The sequence below is a fragment of the Sus scrofa genome, chromosome 15 (assembly GCF_054392235.1).
Source record: "Sus scrofa isolate SSC_HxYL_T2T_F1_AM1 chromosome 15, Sscrofa_HxYL_maternal_Yorkshire_Landrace_v2.0, whole genome shotgun sequence".
NCBI classification, from domain to species: Eukaryota; Metazoa; Chordata; class Mammalia; order Artiodactyla; family Suidae; genus Sus; species Sus scrofa.
This window is the reverse complement of record NC_139397.1, coordinates 135,410,576-135,424,010: the sequence shown is the minus strand read 5'-3', so window position 1 is coordinate 135,424,010 and position 13,435 is coordinate 135,410,576. Positions and strand designations below refer to the sequence as shown.

The following is a 13,435-nucleotide window of genomic DNA, read 5'->3' as shown; positions in this document are numbered from 1 at the left end:
TGGCGCAGTGGTTAACAAATCCGACTGGAAACCATGAGGTTATGGGTTCGATCCCTGGCCTTGCTCAGTGGGTTAAGGATCCAGCATTGCCGTGAGCTGTGGTGTAGGTCGCAGTCGCAGCTCGGATCCCACTGTTGCTGTGGCTCTGGCGTAGGCTGGCAGCTACAGCTCCGATTAGACCCCTAGCCTGGGAACCTCCATATGCCGTGGGTGCGGCCCTAGAAAAGGCAAAAAGACACACAAAAAAAGAAAAAAAAATTCCCTTCCATTTCAGAGATAAATAAAGTCTCCAAGAGGGAAAATGACTTGCCCAGAGTTATTTCTTCCACTGCTAGGTCTGCTGTTTACGTTATCTTTTCATTCCTCACATCCTATAGTGAGCTTATTCCCAATTCCTACTTTGCAGAAACTGAGGCTCAGAGAGACGAAGTCATTTTCCCAAGGTCACACAGTAGCAGGGTCCAGACCAGTCCTCTGCAGCAGCAAACTGAGGGAGGTGAGAACTGATGGGGAATGGGAGGAATGCACTCCTAGCCTCCACCCAAAGGGTCTGATGGAACTGGGGGTGGCAGAGAACCTTCAGGAAGGTGGTCTTGGAAAAATAATGTTCTAGATGGCATGAGAGGATCTTATTTTGATGCGAGTGGCAGTGGTTAAATATGTCCACACATGATTTGATGCTTCTCTCCCCTTGAATCTGGCCTGAGGCTAAGTCAGAAAAGGCCTTGTAGCTTCTGTCTGGTTCTCCTCTGAGACTGCCAAGCTGGAAAGGCTCTTCCGAGGTGTTCCCAGCCATAACTTAGCTGTGTTCCCAGTCGACAGCCAGCATCAACCATCAGCCATGCAAAAGTGCCATCTTGGATACCCAGCCCAATGCAGCCTTCAGAAGGCTTCAGCCTTGGCCAACAACTTTTTTTTTTTTTTGGTTTTTAGGGCCACACTTGTGGCACATGGATGTTCCCAGGCCAGGGGTCCAATCTGAGCTACAGCTGCTGGCCTACGACACAGCCACAGCCACAGCAACACAGGATCTGAGCCTCACCTGCGACCTACACTACAGCTCATGGCAAAGTCAGATCCTTAAGCCACTGAGCGATGCCAGGGATTGAACCTCCAACCTCATGGTTCTAGTCAGATTTGTTTCCACTGCACCACGATGGGAAATCCTTTGGGCAACATCTTAATGCAACTTCATGAGAGAGTCCAAGGGAGAACTGCCTGATCAAACCATTATTGAATTCCTGACCCACAAAATCATAGGCAAAATAAAATGGTTGTTTGGAACCTTGATGTAATTTCTTACACAGCAACAGTAACCAGAACAGAGGGCAAAGAGGGAATGGGGATGGAAGATAGCATCTCCTGAGGCTTTCTAGAAGCCTTTACTACACTTTTACACTAAAGCATCTTCAAAATGGAGCCTGCATGAGGCTGGAGGGTGTGTGGTGCTTTGTTCATCTTCTTAACGGGTGTTGTAAGAAGACACACAGACTGGGAGTCAACCTGGGGGGCAGATAGAGAAAGAGACAAGGGGAAGTTCCAGTTGTGGCTCAGTGGTTAAGAACCCGACTAGTATCCATGAGGATGCAGGTTCAATCCCTGGCTGCAAGTGGTGGGTTAAGGATCTGGTGTAGGTCTTAGACACCGCTCATATCTGGTGTTGCTGTGGCTGTGGCATAGGCTGGCAGCTGCAGCTCCAATTCAACCCCTAGCCTGGGACCCCTTCCATATTCTGAGGGTGTGGCCATTAAAAAAGAAGGAAAAAAGGAAAAAGAGAGAGAGAGAGAGAAAGAGAAAGAGACAAAGAGGAGAGTGGGATAAGCACACCTCTTCATGAAAGTGGGCATAACAGGAACCTACCTCAACATGATAAAGGCCATATACAACAACCCCACAGTGAACATCATTCTCAATGGTGAAAACCTGAAAGAATTCCCACTGAGATCTGGAACAAGACAAGGATGTCCACTCTCGCCACTACCCTTCAACATAGTTCTGGAAGTTCTAGCCACAGCAATTGGAAAAGTAAAAGAAATAAAAGGAATTCAAATTGGAAAGGAAGAAGTAAAACTATCACTATTTGCAGATGACATGATACTATACCTAGAGAATCCTAAAGACTCTACCAGAAAACTGTTAGAGCTCATCTGCGAATTTGGCAAAGTCACAGGATACAAAATTAATACACAGAAATCGATGGCATTTCTATACACTAACAATGAAAGAGCAGAAAAAGAAATTAGGGAAGCAATCCCATCACATCCAAAAGAATAAAATACCTAGGAGTAAACCTACGTAAAGAGACAAAAGACCTGTATTCTGAAAACTATAAGCCACTGATGAAAGAAATCAAGGATGACACAAATAGATGGAAAGATACACCATGCTCATGGATTGGAAGAGTTAATATTATCAAAATGACTATACTACCTAAGGCAATCTACAGATTCAATGCAATCCCTTTCAAATTACCAAGGACATTTTTCACAGAACTTGAACAAAATATTTTAAAGTTTGTTTGGAAGCACAAAAGACCCAGAAAAGCCAAAGACATCCTGAAAAAGAAAAACGGAGCTGGAGGAATCAGGCTCCCGGACTTCAGAATATACTACAAAGCAACAATCATCAAAACCGCATGGTACTGGCACAAAGACAGAAATATAGATCAGTGGAACAGGATAGAAAGCCCAGAATTACACCCAAGCACCTACAGCCAACTAATCTATGACAAAGGAGGCAAGGATATACAATGGAGAAAGGACAGCTTGTTCAATAAGTGGTGCTGGGAAATCTGGACAGCCACATGGAAAAGAATGAAATTAGAACACTTCCTAACACCATACACAAAAATCAACTGAAAATGGATTAAAGACCTAGATATAGGACCAGACACTATAAAACTCTTAGAGGAAAACATAGGCCAAACATTCTCTGACATAAATGACAGCAACATCTTCTCAGACCCACCTCTTAGAGTATTGACAATAAAAATAAAAATAAACAAATGGGACCTACTCAAACTTCAAAGTTTCTGCACAGCAAAGGAAACCCTAAACAACACAAAAAGACAACCCACAGAATGGGAGAAAATCTTTGCAAGTGAATTGACTGACAAGGGATTAATCTCCAAAATTTATAAACACCTTCTGCAGCTCCATACCAAAAAAACAAACAACCCTATCCAAAAATGGGCAGAAGATCTAAACAGACAGTTCTCCAAAGAAGACATACAGATGGCCGAGAAACACAAGAAAAGATGTTCAACATTACTCATTATTAGAGAAATGCAAATCAAAACCACTCTGAGGCACCACTTTACACCAGCCAGAATGGCCATCATCCAAAAGTCTACAAACAGTAAGTGCTGGAGAGGGTGTGGAGAAAAAGGAACACTAGTACATTGTTGGTGGGAATGTAAATTGGTGCAACCACTGTGGAAAGCAGTATGGAGATTCCTCAGAAAACTAAACATAGAACTACCATTGGATCCAGCAATCTCACTCCTGGGCATCTATCCAGAGAAAACCACGACTCGTGAAGACACATGTACTCCGATGTTCATTGCAGCACTATTTACAATAGCCAAAACATGGAAACAATCTAAATGTCCATCGACAGAGGAGTGGATCCAGAAGACGTGGTACATATACACAATGGAATATTACTCAGCCATTAAAAAGAACGAAATACCAGCATTTTTTGCAACGTGGATGGACCTGGAAACTATCATGCTAAGTGAAGTCATACAATGAGACACCAACATCAAATGCTTTCACTGACATGTGGAATCTGAAAAAAGGACAGACGGAACTTCTTTGCAGGACAGATGCTGACTCACAGACATTGAAAAACTTATGGTCTCCAGGGGAGACAGTTTGGGGGGTGGGGGGATGTGCTTGGGCTGTGGGATGGAAATCCTGTGAAATCAGATTGTTATGATCATTATACAACTACAGATGTGATAAATTCATTTGATTAATAAAAAATTAAAATAAAATAAAATTCCAAATATGCTAAAAAAAAAAAAAAAGCACATCTCTTCACAGTCAGTTGATTGAAAGAATGTTCTGTATCTGCCCTGGTAGCAGGATCTCTGGTGACAGCAAACTCTGGAGGAGTGAAGAGACTTCTGGAAGTTTCTGGATATGGGCTAGCGGATAGCAAGGAGTTATAAACAGCCAAGTAAGGAATGCTATTAGAGATTTTTTAAACTCAAATGTTAGATGTTGAAGAAAGTGCTGAAAGATTGGGTCCAGACCTGAGAAAGGGACTGGACTTTCCCATGGAATGTCGTGTTTCATTGGTTGGCCGTGTTTTCTCTGCGTGCCCCTGCGAGCAGAAACTTGCAGAACCCTGACATAAAGGTCCCCAAAAATGAATTAGAAGTACCTGTTACCCTCATAAACCCCAGGTGTGTCTGCATCTGCCTTCTGCCCAAGCTTCTGAATGCCCAGCTTAAGAAAACTCAGAGGAACAAAAACAAAAACAAAAACAACCCAAAAAGTGGAGTTCCCATCAAGGCACAGTGGAAACAAATCCCACTAGGAACCATGAGGTTTCAGGTTCAATCCCTGGCCTTGCTCAATGGCTTAAGGATCTAGCATTGCCATGGGCTGTGGTATGGGTCTCAGACACAGCTGGGATCTGGCGTGGCTGTGGCCGTGGCTGTGGTCAGCAGCTATAGCTCCGACTGGACCCCTAGCCTGGGAACCTCCATATGCCACAGGTGTGGCCCTAAAAAGACAAAAAGACAGAAAACAAACAAACAAAAGCCTCAGGAGAAAGTGACCAGGCAGGTCACAGGGAATGGGATGGCTCAGGGGAGCAGTTGAGAATGCGTGGATGGAGAGGTTATATCGGGGACAGGTTTCTTGGTTTTGAACACTTAATTCTAGAGAAGCAACAGATGGGCATGATCAAAATCGAAGGAAGAGGGGAAAATAGCACGTTTACAATGGAGAAATCCTGGCAGATACCACTTTAGCCAAGGGGTCAAAGTTAATATCACCGTAGATAACATATTGATACAATATACCCTCTGATATCCTGCACCGAGAGGGCCTCCCTCCTCTGTTATGCCTCCCAATAATGCACACCTTACTCTAATCATGAGAAACAAATGCAGATTGGGGAATATTCTACAAAATAATTGACAGTACTCTTCAAAAATCAAGATCATGAAAGACAAGGACTCAAGAAATGCTCCAGGTGGGATCCTGGATTGGATACTGAAGAAGGAAAAGGACATTATGAAATCTAAGTAAATTCTATACTTTTTTTTTAAATAGTATTTGTTGTATTAACCTTTCTTTCTTTCTTTCTTCCTTTCTTTCTTTCTTCCTTCCTTCCTTCCTTCCTTCCTTCCTTCCTTCCTTCCTTCCTTCCTTCCTTTCTTTCTTTCTTTCTTTCTTTCTTTCTTTCTTTCTTTCTTTCTTTCTTTCTTTCTTTCTTTCTTTCTTTTTCTTGATAAGTATCCTATGGTCATATAAGACATTAACCTAAGGGGAAACTGGGTGATGGGTTTATGAGAACTACCTGCTTTTTTTTTTTTTTCCTTTTTAGGGCCACACCTGTGGCATATGGAAGTTCCCAGGCTAGGGGTGGAATCGGAGCTACAGCTGCTGGCCTACACCACAGCCACAGCAACGCAGGATCCAAGCTGCCTCTGTGACTTACACTACAGCTCATGGCAGCACCGGATCCTGAACCCACTGAGCAAAGCCAGGGGTCAAACCCTCAACCTCATGGTTTCTAGTAGAATTCATTTCCGCTGCGCCACGACAAATGGAACTCCCCACCTGAACTATTTTTGTGTACATCTAAAATTAACTCAAAATTTTTAAAATGCAAAGAAAAAAATATAATAAAGACAAAATCCTGGGAGCCAAAAGTGGGCTGCCTTACCATCCCTTGAAGTGCAAGCCAACTTCCACAACAAATGAGGCCTGCTGCCCTGAGCCGGTGATCATATTATAACACCTTCACTGGAGAGGGACCTGGTCAGAAATGGTTTGGAAGGGGGTTGAAGGAATTAAATAGGATGGAAAGTCACAGAATCATGGTGTTCTTGATTTATTCAAGAACATATAATGAGCCAGGCACTGTGCTAAGTTCTTTTTTTTTTTTTCTTTTTTAGGGCCACACCTGCAGCATATGGAGGTTCCCAGCCTAGGGGTCTAATTGGAGCTACAGCTGCCAGCCTACGCCATGGCCATAGCCACGCCAGATCCAGGCCGCGTCTGCAACCTATACCACAGCTCACGGCAATGCCGGATCCATAACCCACTGAACGAGGCCAGGGATCGAACCCGTAACCTCATGGTTCCTAGTTGGATTCGTTTCTACTGAGCCACAACAGGAACTCCTGTGCTAAGTTCTTTAAATCTTTTATCCCACTTAGATCCTGCAGTGCTGTGACTGTGGTGTAGGCTGGCAGCTGCAGCTCCGATTCGACCCCTAGGCTGGGAACTCATATATGTTGTGGGTGCGGCCCTAAAAAGACCAACAAAACAAAACAAAATATCCCACCTTCCCCTGTTAATGGAAGAGGAGAGTGAGTCTTATAAAAGTGAAAGAACAAGATCAAACAGCTGGGAGCTGGGAGGGTTGAGATTCAAATCCAGTCTGCTTGACTCCAGAGCTTGTTCTGAACCACTCCACTGTACCGTCCTCTCAGGAGTGACCCGCATTCAGTCATACCTCAGGGTCTCTGCACAGGTGTGGGTGGGGGAAGAGGAGGGAGAAGGCAGGAGGAAGGGGTTGACCTAGGATGGGCTGGTCGGCTGGAGCTGTCCATGGTGCTGTTCAGAAGGGCACGGAGCTGGAGCATCTGTGCCTGATGAGGTAGAGGAAGAAGGTGGGACAGCTAACACAGAGAGGGAGACTGCTCAGACTAGAGGGAAAGAGCAGTTAAATATGGTGGCAGATCTTCCACCAACGAGGAGGAATTAGAGGGAGAGACACTGCAAGTTTTGGCTTAAAATAAATAACCATGTGAGGTTCCCTGGTGGCACAGTAGGTTGAGAATCCCGTGTTGTCACTGCAATGACTTGAGTGGCTGCTGTGTGTGTGTGTGTGGCAGGTGGCGGCGGGGGCGGGGGGTGTTCCCTTGTCTGAAAATTTCCACGTGCCTTGGGCACAGTCAAAAAATAAGTAAATAAATAACCATGTATACAGAATCTGGCGAGATAGGATTTAACTTCAGGTCTTACTTGCAACCAATACTATCCAGTATGGCCATACTGTTGGTAAAAATCTGGAAATACTTTTGTATTAGTTAGTGAATAGTCACTGACTGAGTTCTCCACTACTGTGGCTGCTCTCCCAGTTCCCTCTCCACACCCTCAGGCTTCCCCACAGCCCAATAATAAAGGGTTAAGGCCTGGCACAATGGGGGCTCCCAGGATCCAGCTCTGGCTCTAAGGCCCCCTGGTGTCCATTCTCATAGGTCAGTACCCATATCTTACCAACTGTTAAGTATTTTGCATACTACCCCTGCTTGACCCCACTTTACAGATGGAGAAATTGAGGCTCTGGAACATTTAATGACTTACCTGAAATTGCTCAGCTCTTAAATGCTAGAATCAGGACTTGAACTCAGTCTTCAGGGATTAAGCCTCATGTTCTTTCCCCTCCGTCCTCTACTGTTGGCCTGTGTGCCTATTCTCCTTTTTTTTTTTTTTTTTTTTTGAGAGGGGGACAATGAATAGACAGAGCAACTTGTGTAGGGGCTTTGGGTTGGCACATGAATGTTTGAAAACCCTATGGGGGTCCCAGGCACAATGGAAGTCTTTCCTTTGAATTCTCTTGCCATATGGCATTCTTGCCCCTGCTAATTTTGTGCCCTGGCAGCCCTTTGAGACTGGAGGGGCCATCAATTTCTTGATACACCCTCCCTGCCCCCAGAAACTTTAGGGGACCAGGGCATTCTAATGCAGTCCATGACTGCTCCTAGACCTAACCTTGACCTACTCCAGTGGCCCTCTTAGCCATACATAGTCTTCTCTCACTCTCCACCTGTCAGATTGGGCTTAGAAGATTTACTCTACAGATTTCAGAGGTCTGTAGCTTCTGTGGGAGGGCTCACCTCCTCATTTCCCTCCCCCAGGTTAAGTACATCTTGGATGCAGACTTGATTCTAGAACCAGCACTGGAAGTGGAGTCAGAGTTACAGGGGAAGAAAAATGGGAGAGGGGTTGTGCCGGGTTGATTTGCCAAATGGACAGCAGATCACCCTGGCATCTCTTTTATTTATTTATTTATTTTTGCCTTTTCTGGGGCTACTCCTGCGGTATATGGAGGTTCCCAGGCTAGGGGTCGAATGGGAGCTGTAGCCACCAGCCTACGCCAGAGCCAACCGCAATGTGGGATCCGAGCCGCATCTGTGACCTACACCACAGCTCACGGCAACGCTGGATCGTTAACCCACTGAGCAAGACCAGGGATCGAACCCGCAACCTCATGGTTCCTAGCTGGATTCGTTAACCACTGCGCCACGATGGGAACTCCCCTGGCATCTCTTTTTGTCTTTCCCCATCCTGGAGCACCAAAGGTAGCCTCCTTCTCCGAGAAACAAAAGAGGAGGATGTGGAGAGGAGAGAAACTATCTACCTCTCCAGTGTGCAGCAGAGAGGCTGGGAGGTGAGAGGAGAGGAGGGTGCACAGAAAGCTGAGTGGCAAAATTATAGGGCCCTCCCACTGGGTGAGTGATATTCCTCTGTACGTGCATGCTTGTGTGTGTGTGTGTGTGTGTGTGTGTGTGTGTGACTTTGTTGATTGTCTACCACATGTCAAATATTCTACACATGACTGATCACTCAGTCCCTACATTGGCCTTTTGATTATTATCCCCAGGTAAAAAATGAGGCTCAGAGAGGTCATGGGACTTGCCCAAGGTCACACAGCCAGTACGTGGCAGTCAGGATTAATCTCAGGTCTGTCTGATTTCCCAGCCCAGAGTCTTCTCTATTTCATGGGGGGTGAGGGGTAGGAAAAAAGCTTAGAAAAGATATTTTTGCGTGTTCAGAAGCCCAAATCGCTGAGCGTGCTTTATATTTATTCCCCACCTCCCTGCTTCCAGGCAGAAGAATTGGATTCTGTTTCCTACCCATCCTTTTTCTCCCTTTTACCTACATCCTGGTCTTCACTGACTTCCCAAATCACCCCCCGTTGTTCATGGCCTTGTACAAAACAGTACCCAACCTTGTTGTCTTCCTTGGGTCCATGCAGGATATGGTCACTAGGACCCAGGACCCATTCTTTTTTATGGTTTCTGGGATCCTGAAATGAGGAACTTCAGAGGCAAATCCAGCTTCCTCTCCCCTCTCAGTTTCAACCCCTTGCCACACCCCCTTCTATGCTGTTTGCTTCCTGGGACAAAGTCCAGCTTGGGCCTTTCCCTGGGGGTCCACCACGCCAGTCAAGGTGACTCACCAGCAGAGTTTTCAGGAGACAGCCAGAACTTCACAGAAGTAGAGCCCACAGGGGCCCAACTAAGACTCCCCTCTCAGTGTCCCAAGCCCAGAATCCACCAAGGTTTCGGGAGACCAGAGCTCTGGAGGGACACTCAGTGAAGAGGCACAAGGATGTGTGGCTCCTAGGATAAATTTTTCTACCTCTTTGGGGTTTTCTTGTTGGGATTCCTGAGGCTCCCTCCCTCTTGCTCCCAGAGTCACTGCTCCCTATTTCTTTTTTTTCTTTCTTTCTTTCTTTCTTTTTCTTTCTTTTTTTTTTTTTTTTTTGTCTTTTTCGTCTTTCCTAGGGTTGCACCCATGGCATATGGAGGTTCCCAGGCTAGGGGTGTAATTGGAGCTGTAGCCACCAGCCTACACCACAGCCACCGTGACATAGGATCTGAGCCACATCTGCGACCTACACCACAGCTCACAGCAATGCCAGATCCTTAACCCACTGAGCGAGGCCAGGGATCGAACCCTCAACCTCATGGTTCCTAGCTGGATTCATTAACCACCGTGTCACAACGGGAACTCCTCCCTATTTCTTTTTAGCCTAAGAATGGACAAACAGGTCCCTTTCCTGTTCCTAAGGTCCAGCTGAGTCAGGCTGACCATTTCAAAAGAGCTTAGAGGAAAACAAAAAGGAAATCATTATAGAAACTACCAACAACATAAAGTGGTAATGTCCAAAGTGCAGGTTTCAGATTCTGAGAATAATGTTAAAACCAGTGAAAAGCTTACTGAGCTCCACATTCCTCAATCCCAAGAAAACTCCAGACCTAATTATGCTAGCACAACTTAATGCTCCCCCCACCTGCCGCTGCCCTCCAATCCAACCAACCTCTGGCCATGTGATCTCCTAGACCAACTCAGGTGACTGTCATCTGAGTCTAACTTTCACCTTTCACCTACACTCCAGCTTTCCCAAAATGAGAATTTATTTTCTGGATTTATCTCCAGAGTCTCTAAGGTCTCTCTCCCTTACACCCAGCTCCATCACTGTCCTGGGTAGTGAAACAGCTTTAATTGCCCATGAATGAACTCTGAGATTTTCAGCTTCACTCATCTAAGGAGTCTTCACCAACTGAGACCCTTCCCCACAAAGGACATACGAACAAATGAACCAATGGGCTTCCCAAAATCCATAGCATGTGTAACAATGACTTCTTTATACATTCACCTTAAGATCCCTTCAAAAGAGTTAGCTTTGTGCTGGGCAGGAGGAAATGCTGGGAGAAAATGCCTAGGACGCAGTCTCTTCTACCTGCAAAAAGAATCGATTTGCTTCTTTTTTTGATAATTATTTTTCACTTTAAAAATTTTTTGAGAGCGTCTGTTCCTAAATATCACCCCATAAATTATGTTTATAAGCTGCTTTTAAGTTAACGATTGCAATCACGGAATGAATTTCAGGTTGAGATTCTGACTCTGTCATCAAGGTATATTGGGAAAGAACAGATGTGAAAAGTCCTTGGAATAGCCTGCTCTGAATTTGGTCAGGATTGTGGGGGAGGTCACGATAACTATGTTGCGACTGGTAGAAGCCAGTTACTGCTGGCAGGGAAAGTCAGAGAATACAAAATGAGGGTGAGCAGGAAAGTTGGATGGCGCTTTCGCCTTCTCTGAACCATGACTCATTCGGGTAGCCGTCGTTGCCCTGGGATACCAGGAGACGCCTTGTCCTGAGCGTCCTGTATCTATAGAGACGACAACATGGCGGCGCTGTGAGTGCTGAGCGTTCGTCCCAGGGACTAGGGGAGCTTCGCGAGTGGCAAGGGAAGGTATCTCTCCTGGAAGACTGTCTCCTTTGGGAAGTCGTGGTCAGGGGTCTCCTCAGTGTCCTTCAGCGAGCCCCCAAGGGTCTGAGACTTGTGTGAGATCAGCCTGGGGATCTCTTAGAGAAAGGTAGAACTGCTCTAAGTATATTTTATTCCTTCTTTTTACCTGTTTTTTCCACTCTCTATTCAGTGGCCCATCATTTTTTCCATTGGTCGTCTTAGGAACTTTTAGGTTGTAAATTAGGAAAATAAAGGAAACTGATGATAGATTTTTTTAATTCCTCAAGATTAGAAAAATGGGTTTTAAAAAACACCTCTCTTGCCTACTGTCTCACAATGATTGCAGATGTGTGTCTTTTGGAAGAGTAGCACAGGCTAGCATGAAAGTTAAAATTGTTCATTATACTAACATAGGTTTGTCTAGGGCTTTTTCAAATCCCCTATTCCTTTTAAGTTTCACATCAACTTTGTGAAATAGGATAACCCTCATTTTACAGGTAAAGAGACTGAAGCTTGAGGAGATGGAGAAACTTGCCCATCTCAAACACATCTAAGCAGATGCTGGAACCCAGCTTTTCTTACTCAGAACCACTACTCACTTCCCTAAGCCCAAAGATCTGGTCTGGACGAGCTTTGTACCCTGTTGTCTCTCACTGTTTTTTTCTACAAATGTTGATTAGAGATTTTTTTCAGAGCCCTGAGTCAGGGGCTGTCTGTAGAGTCCCCTAAAGTCCCAGGCATTAATGAGTGGGTGGAAACACTACAAAGCCACCCAGTAGCAGAAAAGTAATGGGACCTTCCCCCTTATCTCCTCAGTTTGCATTGCTTTGATTCCGTCTGAACGCCCACTTTGCAACTGAAGGTAGGAGCCTTGCCTGTCCTGTACCATGCCTAGCACTGGTACAGAGCAGACACTCAGTAGATGCCTTGCAAGTGAATGAATGTGTGAGGGTTTGGTCATGTTCCAATAAGGAAAGAGTGAATCAACAGAATCTTTTGTTCTGTGAGTGGTGGGGAGGGGGTAGGAGAGTTTCTGATGGAAACGTGGAAATTTCTAAAGGGCAATCATAAAATTGTTCACTAAAGCATAATGTATTGTAATAAGGAGCTGAACCCAAGACTTGAAAAGAGATAATTTTAGGCCAAAATAAAAGACAACAAACATCTAATCATAATTGTTTTAAGGATTAAGATACATATGAAGGACTTACAACAATACTTGGCACATAATACTTTCTTAGTAAATGTTCTGAGAAGTTGGGTTTATTTTTGAGATTGTTATTCAGAAAGTTGGGGAAGGATACTGACTAGTCTTAAAAATACACATATGTTCAAAAAAGTATTACATTGATGCTGTCTGGTATGGTAGCCCCACCTAGTGCATGTGCTGAAGGAAGCGTGCTAGAAGAAGAGGGATTTGAGATGGAGCCAGAGCCAGACCCTTGTGTGTTCCTTAGAGCAGGGCCAAGCACCCTTTTGAGCATTTGGTGAAAGCTGTGAACACTTTCCCTGGAAAAGAGCACATGCCCCTACCCATGACATTTTGCATGTAATTTTCTTATAACATTTGTATATATTTGCATGGAACTTCCAGCTGCAGTCTATCAATGGATGCCTCTGCTTTAGAGGTTGATTCATCTATCCTTGGATTGAGTCATTATTTCAGTGAATGTTTACTTTAAACCTGGCTAGAGGTTGTGTACATATAGAGGAAACCCAGAAACCCAAGAATTCTCCCATCTCATTTGCCTCTTCTTTGTCCTTTATTCCTCTTCTCTCAGGAGGCAAGACACGTTCAGAGGAAAAAGTAGAGAGTAAAAGCCAGATCAAGGTAATACCTATGCTTCAGTGACACTCACTGGGGGCTTGCTGAGAGATGCCACGTGTGGCCATGAAGAGCAGGGCAGCATGGGCCTCATCCCCAGTTCCCTTTTCCAAGTGTCTTTCCTGAATGGTGAGTCTCTAGGCTCCCAGGCAAAGCCCTGGATCATGTATTCAGCCTTATTCCTTATGGTCCTGCCTCACACCTGTTGCCAGAGCTCAAAAGCAGGCCCTGCTCCTGATAACGATGGCCATGATGAGGCTACTCCATTGGCCTCTCTTTTTCATGCCCTTCCTGCCTGCCCCCCCCCGCTCCCCGCCGCCCCCTGGTCTCTTCCCAGTTCTGAACTGGCAGGAACTCCTGGCTTAGCCGGAATGCTT

The 13,435-nt window shown here is 45.2% G+C and overlaps 1 protein-coding gene across 16 annotated transcripts in view; it reads left to right on the top strand.

Moving 5' to 3' along the window:
* The first annotated feature begins 11,150 nt into the window (after nt 1-11,150).
* Nucleotides 11,151-13,435, top strand: part of CFAP65 (cilia and flagella associated protein 65) — a 40,233-nt gene continuing 37,948 nt past the window's right edge. For 6 of the 16 annotated variants that reach the window (XR_014830107.1, XM_085000390.1, XM_085000387.1 and 3 more), the window contains exons 1-3: nt 11,151-11,236; nt 12,050-12,095; nt 13,015-13,064. The gene's annotated coding sequence lies outside the window, so the exon portion shown is untranslated. Of the gene's footprint in view, nt 11,361-12,049; nt 12,096-13,014; nt 13,188-13,435 lie in introns of all 16 variants that reach the window. The other 10 variants (XR_014830108.1, XM_085000384.1, XM_085000380.1 and 7 more) reach the window with 5 other exon arrangements.